Source organism: Mustela nivalis (genome assembly GCF_964662115.1).
Source record: "Mustela nivalis genome assembly, chromosome: 11".
Classification (NCBI taxonomy): Eukaryota; Metazoa; Chordata; class Mammalia; order Carnivora; family Mustelidae; genus Mustela; species Mustela nivalis.
Genome location: NC_139030.1, coordinates 41,007,388 through 41,026,383, shown reverse-complemented (window position 1 = coordinate 41,026,383; position 18,996 = coordinate 41,007,388). Strand labels below are relative to the sequence as shown.

Below are 18,996 nucleotides of genomic sequence, written 5' to 3'. Positions count from 1 at the left end.
AGTTTTATAGCTGCCCACCAAGCAGGTACAAGACTGGTATCCTGAGGCTGTGCTTATATGTGCCATTTTGATGTCATTTTAATTGCCTATTGACAAGTAATATGATTACGTATGGTTATACCATTATGATAAACATGGTACTCAAATGATAAAACCTTCCAAATGTGAATTCTATTACCCTTTGTCCTCCCTGCAAAGATTTGTATCTTAAAAATATGTACAATCTGGGTAGTAAAAAAAAGAAATTATCTGCCTTTATGTCTTACTTCTCTTAGATGTCCTTGACACTGTCTTGTACAAAGAGACCATGAATAACTTAGTTTTAATTTATTTGTTTGTCTCACTTATGCCTGATTGGAGCAATTGAGAAAAATTACATTCATAAATCTTCTTGCCAAGATAATTAATTATGCACGAAATATTCCAAGCTGCTTCTGATTTTCATTAATGAAGCAGATTATCTGCAAAACAAAATGCTGCTGGAATTGGAAAGAAAGGTCAGCTAGCCGTTCATCTTTAAGTGTAAAGCAAGTGCAAATTTTTACATCTGAAAAACAATGATAAAGAGAGAACATGCTATGATTATGTTTATCAGATTATCATATCCCAGTTAAGAGAAGAAAGTATGTGGTTTTTATTTGTTTTTTTCCCTGTTATTGAAATAAATCCTATGTCACCATCACTCTGGTCAATTTCTTTTCCAAAGGAAAATTAGCTGAACTATATAGTTCAAAGTATTAGGCCATAAGCCCTTAGAAACAGAGAAGCACTAAATGCATCTTTTAAAAGGCCCTTATGAGAGAAGATGTGTCAGATATTCAGACATCCACATTATTATTCATCAGTAATCTTTGCTCTAATTCTCTACTTAATTTTCCTTTTTCTTAAGTGGTTATAATGATAGACAATGCTGGTATTTTATCACTGTAAGATATGACAGTTCTTATGTTCCTCTAAAATAAGTACAGAACTGACAAAAAAGTCTTTGTCTTCCAATAGTACATGTGCCTCTGTATCAACTTATGGTTCCACAATGTTCTAGGCTTATAGGCAGACCATCCAGGAACATGATAGTCATAGAGTCCAGATTACTATCTAACAGAGTCACATCGTGTTAGCACATCTGACTTGGTGTTGTTGCTGTTACTACCCTTCACCACTGCATCAACAAAACTTTATTTTTTAAAAGATTTTATTTATTTATTTATTTGAGGGAGAGAGACGGAGATTAGTGAAAGAGAGCACAAGGAGGGAGGAGAGAGAAAAGCAGGTTCCCTGCTGAGCAAGGAACCCAATGTGTAGACTCGATCCCAGGACTGTGGGATCACAACCTGAGCTGAAGGCAGACACTTAACCAATTGAGCCACCCAAGCACCTCTCAACAAAACTTTAAAATAGAACATTCCAAAAAACTTAAAAGCTTAGGTAAGATAATTATGTTTGTATTTACCTGAATTTTAAAATATATCCTGGTTTGGGGTGCCTGGGTGGCTCAGTGGGTTAAGCCTCTGCCTTCGGCTCGGGTCATGATCTCAGGGTCCTGGGATAGAGCCCAGGATTGGGCTCTCTGCTCAGCAAGGAGCCTGCTTCCCTCTCCCCCTCTGCCTGCCTCTCTGCCTACTTGTGATCTCTCTCTCTCTGTCAAATAAATAAATAAAATCTTAAAAAAAAATCAGGTAATAAGATAGCATGTATAGATTAATTCCATTATTTTTATGTGTTTGGTTAGGTGTTTCTTTGATAAATGTGTTGGAGGCGGGGGCCTGGGTGGCTCAGTGGGTTAAGCCTCTTCCTTCAGCTCAGGTCATGATCTCAGGGTCCTGAGATCAAGGTGCACATCGGGTTCTATGCTCAGTAGGGAGGTGCTTTCCCCTCTCTCTCTGCCTGCCTCTCTGCCTACTTGTGATTTCTCTGTCTCTGTCAAATAAATAAATAAAAAATCTAAAAAAAAACAAAACAAAAACCAGGTGTGTGTGTGTGCCTGTGACTGTGCTCATGCTTATATAAAGGTCTAGAATGTGGCGGTATACCAAGTGCTAATAGCAATTTTCTATATGGATAGTGATCTCACTTACATTTCTAACAAATGAGCATTATTAAATGACAAGCAGAAAAAAAAAAATACAACTATCATTTTTTTTTTTTTTTCAACAGAGAGAGGCAGGGAGTGGACAAGGGAGAGAGGGTGGAGGGAAAGGGAGAAAGAGAATCTTAATCAGGCTCCACGTCCAGCACAGAGCCTGATGCAAGCATCCATCTCATAACCCTGAGATCACTGACCTGAGCCGAAATCAAGAGTTGGACGCTTAACCAACTAAGCCACCTAGGTGCCCCCTTTTTTGTTTTAAACTAGTAATTAAATTCCCATTGAACAAGTATGGCTCTTGAGATCATCAAAGTAAGCTTTATTTAATCATGCTATTGAACTCAAGACAATTAATGAGATTAGCCTTTAATGCAGAAATAGTCTTTACTTGAGTATGGTGGTAGAGGTAGGTAGGAGTATAGGAGTATGTAATATGCTGGGTCTTCACTGTCCTTTTCAGACAGGATAACAAAAATTGCTAATACCAATATAGCCGTTCTATGGGACAGATTCTTTTCTAAGCACTTGGCATTGTAATACCTTGTTTGATGATCATAACAACATTTTGAAGTAAGTACTATTGTATCTACATTTCACAGAAAACTGAGTCAGAGAGAGGTTAAGTAATTACTCAGTTACTCAGCTACTAAGTGATAGAGCCAAGACTTTAACTTAGCCAATAGTCTGGACCCAGTACCTTTGCTCTTACAAGCGAGCACACAGAAGCAACAGTTACTTTATTAATTATTCCAGCTGTTATCTCTGGTGTTAACAAGAGAGGATATAACATGGAATATTTTAAGATTAAGAGCCTAAATTTTGTATTTATGGAAATGACTAACTTATTTATTTGCCAATTTTATTAAAAATTTACATTTATTTGTATTATTATTTTTAAATTGATTTTCATTTGTGACTATTAGGAATGGAGTCAAATTGAAAGCCTAGTTCTCTTAACCACAAATATACATTCTTAAAGCTTTGCTTTACCTAAAGCAGCCACTGAGAACCAAATGGTATTAAGAAATTTTGACATATATACCAACAGTAATGCCAAGCCCAGGGAAAAGAATATAGACCAGATGAGGAAGAATTTATAGGTTAGAAGGCTTAACCAAAGAGAGAGAAGACTAGGAAATTAATATTTTGTAAGCTCCTCTTAGAATGCTAGGCATTGTACTACATGTTTTATACACGTTATTTCATTTAATCATTAGAACAACACTGTGAATTGAGAGTTATTATTCCTGATTTAAATGTGCGACTCAGAAACAGGAAAAGATGGTGGAAGATAATAGGGAACCCTATTTCAACTGGTCCCCTGGATTTAGCTGGATATCTATCAAACCATTATTTTTTTTTAAGTATTTCTTTCTTTATTTGACAGACATCACAAGTAGGCAGAGAAGCAGGTAGATAGAGAGGAAGGGAAGCAGGCTCCCTGCTGAGCAGAAAGCCTGATGCAGGGCTCAATCCCAGGACCCTGGGATCATGACCTGAGCTGAAGGCTGAGGCTTTAACCCACTCAGCCACCCGGGCACCCCCTACCAAACCATTCTTAACACCCATAAAATCAGCCTGAAATGTAAGAAGATATATTTCAATCTCTACAGAGTATCTCCAGAGGTCTCGAGGTATGAAGCAGGGACCTGTGATTCTATGTGCAGATATTGGAAGATAAACAGAAAGGAGAGAGAACCACCATAAGCTGGTGCCAAGAAAATGAGATAATACCAGAGAACAAAAGCATCCTGGCCTGGGACCAGGCACAAACTTGTAGACTGGTAGTGACAGGGAAAGGACTTTAGTGTAAAGCCCACAGACAGGATTCAGGGGAGGCTTGTGGTTTTAGAAGCACAAAGGGCAGAGATGTGCCCAGCCCTGGGTTCCCTATAAAACACTCCTTTGGGATTGTTGCTGTGGGGCACAAAACTGGGGAGGCTGCAGTTTTTAGGTTTTTAGACTTTTAGCTCAGACAGAAATGGAAACAGTGTGGCCTGGAAAGCTCAGTGAAGAGCTTTCCTCTATTCCTCTACTGTGATCTCTCTATTCTGAGACAGGGGTTTGGATGCAATCACTTCTGCTCTGACTCTTGGAAGAGACTCAGAAAGCCACTAGGGAAAGCCACCAGAGAACAAAAGCCACAAAAAAACAGTTTTCACTGAGACCATCTCCCCGCACTGGGGGCAGGGCAACTCTGCCCAAGCAGGGTTGCCTGAGTAACAGTGCAGCAGGCCCCTCCTCCAGAAGACATTCTGGAAGAACAAGAGGATGACAACCCTAATTTCCCTATAAAACAGGTGCATCTTACTTGGGTTGTAGTTAATACTTTGGACTCCGTACATTCCCTCAACCACCCCTCAACAGAATGACTAAGAGGAGGAACCCCCAACAAGACAAGAATCATAGACTGTGGCCTCTGTCATAGACCTAATGGATATGGATACAAGCAAGATGTCAGAAATAGACTTCAGAGTAACAATTGTAAAGTTGATATCTAGGCTTGAGAAAAATATTAGCAACAATATAGAATCTCTAAGGGCAGAAATGAGACCTAATCGAACTGAACTTAAAAAAGCTAAGAATGAAATGCAGTCTAAACTGGATACTCCGAAAGCCAGGGTAAAGAATGAATTAGTGGGCTAGAAAATAAGGTGATAGAAGGAAGCCAAGAAAGCCTGGGATTAACTCCTGAAAGCTGAAAAGATCAGACTGAGAGAGATTAATGATTCCATGAAACTTTCCAATGTCAGATCTCTGAGGGAATGGAGAGTGAGAGAGAGAGAGAGAGAGAGAGAGAGAGGTCTAGAAGATATATTTGAGCAAATTGTAGCTGAGGACTTCTCTAATCTGGGGAAGGAAATAAGCACTTGTGCCCAAGAGGCAGAGACGACCCCTCCCAAGATCAATGAGAACAGACTGATGACATATAATAGTACAATTTGAAAATCTTGGATCCTAGGGAACAATCTTGAAAGCAGCTGGGCGGGGGGAGAGATTACTTACATACAGAGAAAGGAACTTCAGAGTAATGTCAAACCTGTCCACAGAGACCAGGCAAGTCAGAAAGGGCTGGAAAGACATATGCAGGGTACTAAATGAGAAGGACATGCAGCCAAGGATACTCTATCCAGCAAGGCTGTCATTGAGAATGGATGGAAAGACAAGGGCTTCCAAGATTGGCAGAAACGGAAAGAATATGTGACTACCAAGCTGACCGTGCAAGAAATATTAAGGAAGGTTCTGTAAAAGAAGGACCCCAAGAGTAACATAGACCAAAAACTTAGAGATAATCTACATAAACAAGGACTTCACAGGAAACATTATGGCAATAAAATCATATCTTTCAATAATCACACTCAATATGAATGGCCTAAATGCTCCCATGAAATGGCACAGGGTTGTAGACTGGATAAAAAGACATCCATATGCTACTTATAAGAGACTCATTTTGAACCTAAAGATATATCCAGATGGAAAGCGAGAGCATGGAGAACAATTTTTCGTACAAAAACAGACCTCAAAAGAAAGCTGCAGTAGCAATTCTTGTATCAGACAAATTAGATCTTAAACTAAAGACTGTAGTAAGAGACACAGAAGGACACTATATCATTCTTAAAGGGTCTACCCAACAAAAAGATTTAACAATTGTAAGTATCTATGCCTCCAACATGGAATCAGCCAACTACATAAGCCAATTGTTAACCAAAATAAAGAAACATTTTTTTAAAAAGATTTTATTTATTTATTTGACAGACTGAGATCAGAAGTAGGCAAAGAGGCAAGTGGGGGTGGGAGCGAATCAGGCCTCCCACTGAGCAGAGAGCCCAATGCAGGGCTCAATCCCAGGACCCTGAGATCATGACCTGAGCTGAAGGCAGAGGCTTAACCCACTGAGCCACCCAGGCACCCCAAGGAACATTTTTTTTTTAAAGATTTTGTTTACTTATTTGAAAGAGACAGAGAGGGAGAGGGGGAAGCCATCCCCCTGCTTGGCAGAGAGTCTGATGTGCTTAATCCCAGGACCCTGAGCTCATGACCTAAGCAGAAGGCAGATGCTTAACCAACTGAACCACCCAAAGAAATGTATTGTTAATAACACCCTAAAGAAATGTATTGTTAATAACATTTTAATAACAGGTGACCTCAACACTCTCAGCAATAGACAGATCATCTAAGCAGATCAACAAAGAAACAATAGCTTTCAGTGACACACTGGATGGGATGGACCTCATAGATATATACAGAACATTCCACCCTAAAACAACAGAAACTCATTCTTCTCTAGTGCACATGGAACTTCCTCCAGAAGAGACCAAATACTTTGTCATGAATCAGGTCTCAACTGATACCAAAAGACTGAGATTATTCCCTGCATGTTCTCAGACCACAACATTTTGAAACTGGAACTCAATCATAAGAAAAAATTGGAAGGAATTCCAACACTTGGAAGCTATAAACCATCCTGCTTAAGAATGTTTGGGTCAACCAGGAAATTAAAGAAGAAATTAAACAATTCATGGAAACCAATGAGAATAATAACATATCCATCCAAAACCTATGGGATACTGCAAAAGCAGTCCTAAGAGTGAAATACATAGCCATCCAAGCCTTACTCAAAAAATAGAAAAATCCTGAATACACAAGATAACTTTATACCTTAAAGAACTAGTGAAAGAACAACAAATATAGCCTAAGCCATGCAGGAGAAGAGAAATAATTAAGATTAGAGCAGAGATCCATGAATTAGAAACCAGAAATACAGTAGAGTAGATCAACAAAACTAGAACCTGGTTCTTTGAAATAATTAATAAGATCAATAAACCACTGGCCAGACTTATCCAAAAGAAAAGAGAAAGGACCCAAATTAATAAAATTATAAATGAAAAGGGAGAGATCACGACTAACACCAAGGAAATAGAAAAATTAGAAATTATTATCAACAACAATATGGCAATAAATTAAGCAACCTGGAAAAAAAAAAGATGCCTTCCAGGAAACCTATAAACTACCAAGATTGTTTTGAAACAGGAAGAAATTGACAATCTGAGTAGACCAATAACTAGAAATAAAATTGAAGCAGTGATTTATTTATTTTTTTTTAAGATTTTATTTATTTATTTGACAGACAGAGATCAGAAGCAGGCAGAGAGAGAGGAGGAAGCAGGCTCCCCGCAGAGCAGAGAGCCCGATGCGGGGCTCGATCCCCAAACCCCGGGATCATGACCTGAGCCGAAGGCAGAGGCTTTAACCCGCTGAGCCACTCAGGCGCCCCTGAAGCAGTGATTTAAAAACTTCCAAAAAAACAATAGTCCAGGGCCTGATGGATTCCCAGGGGAATTCTATGAAACATTCAAAGAAATAATACCTATACTCCTGAAGCTGTTTCAAAAAATAGAAACAAAAGGAAAACTTCCAAACTCATTCTATGAGGTTAGCATTACCTTGATCACAAAACAAGGCAGAAACCTCATCAAAAAGGAGAATTACATGCAGGAGGAGTCAAGATGGCGGAGAAGTAGCAGGCTGAGATGACATCAGGTCGCAGCAGTTCAGCTAGATAGTTATCAAACCATTCCGAACATCTAAAAACCCAACCAGAGACCAAAAAGAAGAAGAGCAGAAAATTCTAGAAACAGAAAATCGGTCCCTTTCTGAAAGGTAGGATGTGCGGAGAAGTGAATCCAAAGCAATGGTAAGAAAAACCGCACGGTAGAGGAGCAGGCTCAAAGCAAAGTGGCGGAGCAATGGAGCAAAAAATTCGAACTTTTTAAGTCTGCTCCACTTAGGGACATTGTTCCAGAGGCTAAACTGGGGTGGAGTCCTCATGGGGATAGTATGGTCTCGGGTCCTGTGGGATCACAGAAGGATCGGGGGTGTCTGAGTGTAGCAGAGCTCACAGGTATCAGAGCAAGAAGCTGGCTACAGAGACGGAGCTGAGGAGTGAGCTCTCAACTTGGAGTTACCTTAAGCTGTGATCTGCAGCACTGTCAGACCACTGCTTTTTGAGCAGGGACCCCACAAGTGGCAGATCCAGGGAGATCCACCTTCATCTGCTAGAAGAGCAGTGCAGCAGGAATCTGCTGGGTTTGGAGATTCCAAACAGAGCTCTGCATCAGAGACAGAAATGCTCGGTCACAGGCCGGGTGAGCTCAGAGCACAGCCAAAGGCCAGGAAGACAGGAGTGATTGAAAGCTATTCTCTCTCCTAAAGAGTGGGGCACCAAGCTCTTGGCTCCTCCAGGCCAGAGACTGGGAGGCCACCATTTTCATTCCCATCCTCCAGAGCTCTATGGAAAGTGTTCAGGGAAAAAAAGCTCCCGAGAGTGAACCTGAGCAGATTACTTAGCTGGCCCCTGGCAAGGGCGGAGCAATTCTGCCACTAGGGCAAAGACATTTGAGAATCACTACAACAGGCCTCTCCCCCAGAAGATCAGTACAAACATCCAGCTAAGACCAAGCTCACTGATCAAGGAGAACAGCAGAATTCCAGAGGAGGGAAAAGCAAAGCATGGAATATATGGCTTTCTTCCCATGATTCATTAGTCTTGCAAAGTTAATTAATTTTTTAGTTTTTTTTTCTTATTCAAATTTTTTTAACTTTTCCTCTTTCAGCATTTTTAACTAGTTTATCTTAACAATACCTTCCTAAAAAAAAAAATCTTTTAAAATCATCATTATCATAGTCGTATTTTATCCTTCATTGTATCTAATTTATTTTTTGTATACATATGGGGTTTTTTTCTTCTAAAAAATTTTTAGGATAAAATTTCTTCTAATAGATCAAAATATGCCCTAAATCTAGCACAGGACTTTGTTCTAGTCTCCAGCCCGAGCAAATTCTCTCCACTTTCTTTTTCCTTCTTTTCCCAACCAACTTATCTTATCAATTCCTTTCATAGAATTTTTTTTAATTTTCATATTTACAATCATATTTCATCCCTTAATCATGTTTACACTTATTTTTGTGTGTATACATATATATATATGTATATATATACATATATATATATGTTTTTCTTTCTTTAAAATTTCAGGAGGTAGTTTCTTCTAAGAGAACAAAATACACCCAAAATCAAGTGTGTGGCTCTACTCTATTCACCATGCTAATATATATATATTAATTATATATATATATATATATATTTTTTTTTTTTTAAACTTTACCCCCTTTCTTCTCCCCCCAATTTGGGGTCTTTTCTGATTTGATTAGCATACATTCTTCTGGGGTCTTTTCCACCCTTTTAGTATTTTATTCTCTCATCTCTCCTTCTTATATTGTTATCTGGATAAAATGACAAGGTGGAAAAATGTAGCACAAAAACAAAAACAAAATCAAGAGGCAGTACCAAAGGCTAGGGACCTAATTAACATGGACATTGGTAATATGTCAGAACTAGAGTTCAGAATGACAATTCTCAAGGTGCTGGCTGGGCTCAAAAAAGGCATGGAAGATGTTAGAGAAACCCTGTCTGGAGAAATAAAAGCCCTTTCTGGAGAAATAAAAGAACTAAAATGTAACCAAGTTGAAATAAAAAAGCTATCAATGAGGTGCAATAAAAAATGGAGGCTCTTAGTGCTAGGATAAATGAGGCAGAAGGGAGAATTAGTGATATAGAAGACAAAATTCTGGAGACTAAAGAAGCTGAGCAAAAGAGAGAAACAATTACTGAACTACGAGGGGAGAATTCAAAAGATAAGTGATACCATAAGATGAAACAATTTTAGAATAATTGGGATTCCAGAAGAAGAAGAAAGGTGGGGTAGAAGGTATATTGGAGCAACTTCTTGTAGAAAATTTTCTTAATATATCAAAGGGAACAAGCATCAAAATCCAGGAGGCACAGAGAACCCTCCTCAAAATCAATAAAAATATGTTCACACCCCATCATCTAATAGTAAAACTTACAAATCTCAGTGACAAAGAGAAAATCCTGAAAGCAGCCCGGGACAAGAAGTCTGTAACATACAAGAATAACAATGTTAGACTGGCAGCAGACTTATCCACAGAGACCTGGTAGGCCAGAAAGGACCGACATGACAAATTCAGAGCACTAAATGAGAAAAACATGCAGCCAAGAATACTCTATCCAGCTAGGCTACCACTGAAAATAGAAGGAGAGATAAAAATCTTCCAGGAAAAACAAAAACCAAAAGAATTTGTAAACACCAGACCAACCCTAAAGGAAATATTGAAAGGGGTCCTCTAAGCAAAGAGAGAGCCTGAAAGTAATAGACCAGAAAGAAACAGAGACAATATACAGTGACAGTAACCTTACAGCCAATACAATGGCACTAAATTCATATCTTTCAATAGTTACCTTGAATGTAAATGGGCTAAATTCCCCAACCAAAACACACAGGGTATCAGAATGGATAAAAAAAACAAAACCCATCAATATGATGTCTACAAGAAACTCATTTTAGACCCAAAGACACCTCAGATTTAAAGTGAGGAAATGGAAAACAATTTACCATGCTAATGGACACCAAAAGAAAACTGAGGTGGCAATCCTGTTATCAGATAAATTCGATTTTAAGCCAAAGAGATGAGGAAGGACAGTATATCATACTCAAAGGGTCTGTCCAACAAGAAGATCTAATAATTTTAAAAATCTAGACCCCTAACATGGGAGTAACCAACTATATAAACTGATTAATAACAAAATCAAAGAAAGGCATCAACAATAATACAATAATAGTAGGGGACTTAACATCCCCTCTCACTGAAATGGACACATCATCTAAGCAAAAGATCAACAAGGAAATAAAGGCCTTAAATGACACATTGGACCAGATAGATGTCACAAATATATTCAGAACATTCCATCCCAAACCAAAAGAATACAAATTCTTCTCTAGTGTACATGGAACATTCTCCAGAATAAATCACATCCTGGGTCACAAATCAGGTCTCAACTAGTACCAAAATATTGGGATTATTCCCTGCATATTTTCAGATCACAATGCTCTGAAACTAGAACTCAATCACAAGAAGAAAGTTGGAAAGAACCCAAATACATGGAGGCTAAAGAGGATCCTACTAAAGAATGAATGGGTCAATCAGGAAATTAAGGAAGAATGGAAAAAATTTATGGAAATAAATGATAATGAAAATACAACTGTTCAAAATCTGTGGGACACAGCAAAGGCAGTCCTGAGAGGAAAATATATAGCAATACAAGCCTTTCTTAAGAAACAAGAAAGGTCTCTGGGGCGCCTGGCTGGCTCAGTGGGTTAAGCCGCTGCCTTCGGCTCAGGTCATGATCTCAGGGTCCTGGGATCGAGTCCCGCATCGGGCTCTCTGCTCGGCAGGGAGCCTGCTTCCTCCTCTCTCTCTCTCTCTCTGACTGCCTCTCTGCCTACTTGTGATCTCTCTCTGTCAAATAAATAAATAAAATCTTAAAAAAAAAAAAAAAGAAACAAGAAAGGTCTCAAATACCCAACCTAACCCTCCACCTAAAGAGTTGAAGAAAGAAGAGCAAAGAAAGCCTAAACCCAGCAGGAGAAGAGAAATCATAAATATCAGAGCAGAAATCAATGAAATAGACACCAAAAAAAAAAAAAAAAGAGCAAATCAATGAAACTAGGAGCTGGTTCCTTGAAAGAATTAATAAGATTGATAAACCCCTGGCCAGACTTATCAAAAAGAAAAGAGAAAGTACCAAAATAAATAAAATGATGAATGAAAGAGGAGAGATCACAACCAACACCAAAGAAATACAAACAATTATAAGAACATATTACGAACAACTACACACCAGCAAATTTGACAATCTGGAAGAAATGGATGCATTCCTAGAGATATATAAACTACCAATACTGAACCAGGAAGAAACAGAAAACCTGAACAGACCCATAAACAGTAAGAAGATTGAAGCAGTCATCAAAAATCTCCCCTGGGTGGCTCAGTGGGTTGGGCCTCTGCTTTCAGCTTGGGTCATGGTCTCAAGGTTCTGGGATCTGGTCCCGTGTCAGGCTCTCTGCTCAGCGAGGAGCCTCCCTCTTCTCTCTCTGCCTGCCTCTCTGCCTACTTGTGATCTCTCTCTCTGTGTCAAATAAATAAATAAAATCTTTAAAAAAAAATCTCCCAACAAACAAGAGCCCAGGGTCAGACAGCTTCCCAGGGGAATTCTACCAAATACTCAAAGAAGAAGTAATACTATTTTTCTGAAACTGTTCCAAAAAATAGAAACGGAAGGAAAATTTCCAAACTCATTTTATGAGGCCAGCATTACGTTGATACCCAAACCACAAAGAGCCCATCAAAAAAGAGAATTACAGACCAATATCCTTGATGAACACAGATGTGAAAATTCTCACCAAAATACTAGCCAATATGATTATTCACCGCAATTCAGTGGGATTTATTCCAGGGCTGCAAGGTTGGTTCAACATCTGCAAATCAGTCAATGTGATACAATACATTAATAAAAGAAAGAACAAGAACCATATGATACTCTCAACAGATGCTGAAAAAGCATTTGGCAAAGTACGGCATCCTTTCTTGATCAAAACTCTTCAAAGTGTAGGGACAGAGAGTACATACCTCAATATCATCAAAGCCATCTATGAAAAACCCACAGCAATTATCATTCCCAATGGAGAAAAACTGAGAGCTTTTCCACTAAGGTCAGGAACATGGCAGGGATGTCCACTATCACCGCTGCTATTTAACATCATACTAGAAGTCCTACTTTCAGCAATCAGACAACAAAAAGAAATAAAAGGCATCCAAATTGGCAAAGAACTCAAATTCTCACTCTTTGCAAATGATATGATACTTTATGTGGAAAACCCAAAGGACTCCACTCCAAAACTGCTAGACTCATACAGGAATTCAGTAAAGTGTCAGGATATAAAAACCAATGTCCAGAAATCAGTTGTGTTTCTATAAACCAACAGCAAGACAGAAGAAAGAGATATTATGGAGTCCATCCCACTTATAATTGCACCCAAAACCATAAGATACCCAGGAATACACCTAACCAAAGATGCAAAAAATCTGTACCCAGAAAACTATAAAGTACTCATGAAAGAAATTCTTTGTGAAGACACAAAGAAATGGAAAAATGTTCCATGCTCATGGATTGGAAGAACAAATATTGTGAAAACGTCCATTTAATCTACACATTTAATGCAATCCCTATCAAAATACCATCAATTTTTTCAAAGAAATGAACAAATAATCCTAAAATTTGTATGGAATCAGAAAAGACCTCAACTGGCCAGAGGAATGTTGTAAAAGAAAGTCAAAGTTGGTGGCATCACAATTCCAGACTTTAAGCTCTATTATAAAGCTGTCATTATCAAGACAGTATGGCACTGGCATGAGAACAGACACATAGATCAATGGAACAGAATAGAGAGCCCAGAAATAGAGCCTCAACTCTATGGTCAACTAATCTTTGACAAAGCAGGAAAGAATGTCCAATAGAAAAAAGACAGTCTCTTCAACAAATATTGTTGGGAAAATTGGACAACCACATGCAGAAGAATGAAACTGGACCATTTCCTTACACCACACACAAAAATAGACTCAAAATGGATGAAAGACCTCAACATAAGATAGGAATCCATCAAAATGCTTAAGGAGGACACAGACAGCAACCTCTTTGACCTCAGCCACAGCAACTTCTTCCTAGGAACATTGCCAAAGGCAAGGGAAACAAGGGCAAAAATGAACTATTTGGACTTCATCAAGATCAAAAGCTTTTGCACAGCAAACTAAACAGTCAACAAAACCAAAAGACAACTGACAGGAATGGGAGAAGATATTTGCAAATGACATATCAGATAAACTTCTAGGATCCAAAATCTATAAAGAACTTATCAAACTCAACACCCAAAGAAAAAATAATCCAATCAAGAAATGGGCAGAGGACAAGAACAAACATTTTGGCAAAGAAGACATCCAGACGGCCAACAGACACATGATAAAGCCCTCCATATCACTCGGCATCAGGGAATACAAATCAAAACCACAATGAGATATTACCTCACACCAGTCAGAATGGCTAAAATTAACAAGTCATGACATGACAGATGCTGGTGAGGATGTGGAGAAAGGGGAACCATCCTACACTTTTGGTGCGAATGCAAGGTGGTGTAGCCACTATGGAAAACAGCATGGAGTTTCCTCAAAAGTTGAAAATGGAGCTTACCTACAACCCAGCAATCACACTCCTGGTATTTACCCTAAAGATACAAATGTAGTGATCCAATGGGGCATGTGCACCCTAATGTTTATAGCAGCAATGTTTACAATAGCCGAACAATGGAAAGAACCTAGATGTCCATCAACAGATGAATGGATAAAAAAGATGTATATATATATATACACACACACACAATGGAATACTATGCAACCATCAAAAGAAATGAAATCTTGACATTTTCAATGACGTGGTTGGAACTAGAGGGTATTATGCTGAGGGAAATAAGTCAATTAGAAAAATACAATTATCATATGATCTCCCTGATATGAAGAATTTGAGAGGCAAAGTGGGGGTTTTAGGGGTAGGGTAGGAAAAAAATGAAACGTGATGGGTTTGGGAGGGAGACAAATTTTAAGAGACTCTTAATCTCACAAAACAAACTGAGGGTTGCCAGGGGGAGAGAGTTAAGGAGAGGGTGGTTGGGTTATGGACATTGGGGAGGGTATGTGCTATGGTGAGTGCTGTGAAGTGTGTAAGCCTGATGCTTCACAGACTTGTACCCCTGGGGCTAATAATATATCATATGTTAATTTTTAAAAAATAAGACATAAAATGGCTAACAGACACATGAAAAATGTTCATCATCACTAGCCATCAGGAAGATTCAAATCAAAACTACATTGAGATACCACCTTACACCAGTTAGAATGGCCAAAATTAACAAGACAGTAAGCAACTTGTGTTGGAGAGGATGTGGAGTAAAGGGAACCCTCTTACACTTTTGGGAATGCAAGCTGGTGCAGCCACTTTGGAAAACAGAGTGGAGATTCCTTATGAAATTAAAAGTAGAGCTTTTGTTTGACCCTACAATTGCACTATTGGGTATTTACCTGAAAGATACAGATGTAATAAAAGAAGGGCCATTTGTACCCCAATGTTCATAGCAGCAATGGCCACAGTCACCAAACTGTGGCAAGAACCATGATACCCTTCAACAGACGAATGGATAAAGAAGATATGGTCCATATATACTATGGAGTGTTATGCCTCCATCAGAAGGGATGAATACCCAACTTTAGTATCAACATGAAAGGGACTGGAAGAGAGTATACTGAGTGAAATAAGTCAAGCAGAGAGAGTCAATTATCATATGGTTTCACTTATTTGTGGAGCATAAGGAATAACATGGAGGACATGGGGAGAGGGAGAGGAGAAGTGAGTTGGGGGAAATCAGAGGGGGAGACGAACCATGAAAGACTGTGGACTCTGAGAAACAAACTGACGGTTTTGGAGGGGGACTGGAAGGTTGGGTGAGCCTTGTGGTGGGCATTATATAGGGCATGTATTGCATGGAGCACTGGGTGTGGTGCATAAACAGTGAATTCTGGAACACTAAAAAGAAATTTTTTAAAAAGGGAGAATTACAGACCAATATCCCTGATGAATATGGGTGCCAAGATTCTCAAGAACATCCTGGCGAAGAGGATCCAACAGTACCTTAAAAGGATTATCCATCACAACCAGGTGGGATTAATTCCTGGGATGAAAGGGTATTCAACATCCTTTTGTGTGACAGAACACAATAATAAAAAAAGAGACAAGAACCATGCAATCCTCTCAATTGATGCAGAAAAGCATTTGACAAAATACAGCATCCTCTCCTGATTAAAACTCTTCAGACTGGGGTGTCTGGGTGGCTCAGTGGGTTAAGCTGCTGCCTTCGGCTCAGGTCATGATCTCAAGGTCCTGGGATCGAGTCCCATGTGGGGCTCTCTGCTCAGCAGGGAGCCTGCTTCTCTCTCTCTCTCTCTGCCTGCCTCTCTGTCTACTTGTGATCTCTCTGTCAAATAAATAAATAAATAAATAAATAAATAAATAAATCTCTTCAGACTGTAAGAATAGATGGAATATTCCTCCAATTCATAAAAACTATCTATGAAAAGCCCACAGCGAATATTATTCTCAATGGAGAAAAGCTGAGAGCTTTCCCCTTAAGATCATGAACATGACCAGGACATCCACTCTTGCAACTATTGTTCAATGTAGTACTAGAGGTCCTAGCAACAGCAATCAGACAATAAAAAGAAATAAAATGTCTTCAAGTTTGCAAAGAAGTCAAACTCTCCCTCTTTGCACATGACATAATACTTTACATGGAAAACTTAAAAGACTCCACCCCCAAATTACTAGAACTCATAGAGCATTCAGTAATGTGGGAGGATAAAAAATCAACACAAAGAAATTGGTTACTTTTCTATACATTAACAATGCAACTGTAGAAAAAGAAATTAGGGAATATATTCCATTTACAATAGCACTAAAAACCATAAGCTACCTTGGAATAAACCTAACTAAAGAGGTAAAGGATCTATACTCTAGAAACTAGAGAACATTACTAAAATAAACATTGTTAAAATGTCTGTGCTACCCAGAGCAATCTATACTTTCAACACCATCCCAATCAAAATACCAATGGCATTTTTAAAAGACCTCGAACAAACAATTCTAAAATTCATATGGAAACAGAAAAGACACTGAATTGCCAAGCAAATGTTGAAAAAGAATAACAAACCTGGGGGGATCACATTGCTTGATTTTAACCTATATTATTTTAACCTATATTATTGTGATCACCAAGACAGCTTGGTACTCTCACAAAAACAGACACATACATCAGTGGAAAGAATAAAGAACTGAGAGATAGAGCCTCAACTCTATGATCAACTAATCTTCAACAAAGCAGGAAAAATATCCAATGGGAAAAAGACAGTCTCTTCAATAAATGGTGCTGGGAATACGGGACAGCTATATACAGAAGAATGAAACTTGACCATTCTCTTACACCATTCACAAAGAAAATGGATGAAAAGACCTCAGTGTGAGACAGGAATCCATCAAAATCCTAGAGGAGAACATAGGCATTAACCTCTTGGACATCAGTCACAGCAACTTCTTTCACTATATGTCTCCAAAGGCAAGGGAAGCAAAAGTGAAAATGAAATTTGGGGACTTCATCAAGATAAAAAGGTGCACAGCAAAGGAAACAGTCAAAAAAACAAAGAGGAAACCCATGGAATGGGAAAAGTTATTTGTAAATAACACTACAGATAAAGGGCTGATATCCAAGATCTATAAGGAACTTCTCAAACTCAACACCAAAAAAATGAATAATCATGTCGAAAAAATGAGCAGAAGACATGAACAGACACTTCTCCAAAGAACACATATGAATGGCTAACAGACACATGAAAAAATGTTCAACATCAGTTCTCAGGGAAATTCAAATCAAAACCACATTGAAATACCACCTTATACCAGTTAGAATACAAAAATTAACAAGGCAGGAAACAACAAATTTTAGAGAGGGTGTGGAGAAAGGGGAACCCTCGTACACTGTTGGTGGGGATGCAAGTTGGTGCAGTCATTTTGGAAAACAGTGTGGAGTTTCCTCAATAAGTTAAAGTAGAGCTACCCTGTGACCCACCAATTGCACTACTGGGCATTTATCCTAAAGATACAGATGTAGTGAAAACAAGGGGCACATGCACCCCGATGTTCCTAGAAGCAATGTCCACAATAATGAAACTGTGGAAAGAGCTGAGATGCCCTTCAAAAGACAAATGGATAAAGAAGATATGGTCATATACACAATGGAATATTACTCAGCAATAAGAAAGGATGAATACCTGCCATTTATAAATAAATAAGAGACTCATTAAAACAATGAGATAGTAGTATATGCCTATCAGAATGGCCAATGTCCAAGACAGAGAGAACACCGATAATGCTGGGAAGGATGTGGAGCAACAGGAATTTTCATTGCTGATGGAAATACAAAGTGGTACAGCCAGTTTGGAAGATGATTTGGTAGTTTCTTATAAACATAGTCTTACTATATGTGAGTCATCAGTGTATTCCTTGGTTGCTTAGATGAATTAAAATTTATGCCCACACAAATATCTATACATGAATCCTTATAGCAGCTTTATTTATAATTGCCCAAACCTGGAAACAACAAAAATCCCTTTCAGTAGGTGAATGGATAAATAAACTGTGGCAAATTCAGACAACAGACTGTTATTCAGCACTGATTATTCCACTCCTTGGAAATGAGCTATCAAGCCATGAAAAGATATGGCAGAATCTTAAATGCACATTACTAAGTGAAAGCACTCAATCCAAAAAGGCTAACTACTGATTCCAACTATATGACATTCTGGAAAAGGCAAAACTATGGAGACAGTAAAAAGATGGGTGGTTACCAAGGATTAAGGTGAATGAGGGATGAAGAGTCAAAACACAAAGGATTCTTAGGGCAGTGAAATTATTCTGTATGCTACAATCGTGGATATATGTCATTTACATTTGACTAAAGCCACAGAATATATTGCACCAAGAGTGAACCCTAACGTATACTATGGATTCGGGATGATAATGATCATCAAAGTAGGTCACTGACTGTAACAACCATACCACTCTGGTGCAGGATAGGGATAGTGGGAGAGATTATACATGTATGGGAAGAGAGGGTACTCTGTACTTTCCACTCAGTTTTACTATGAATCTGAAACTGCTCTAAAGAAAGAGTTCTATCTGTGCTTACCCTTAAGTAGTTGGGACAAAAAAAGTACACAGCAAGCATATTGACAACTGACCAAAGCGTGCCTACAGCTAGGGTGATTAGTTCTAGCAAGTCTGCAAACTCATGAACCTCTTGCCCCAAAGCCCTCTAACTATTCAGCATCCAACCACA

General features: G+C 38.6%; 1 protein-coding gene across 10 annotated transcripts in view; it reads right to left on the bottom strand.

The window, feature by feature from the left end:
- CCDC141 (coiled-coil domain containing 141) overlaps positions 1-18,996 on the bottom strand; it is a 238,059-nt gene that overhangs the window by 135,240 nt on the left and 83,823 nt on the right. The window lies entirely within an intron of this gene.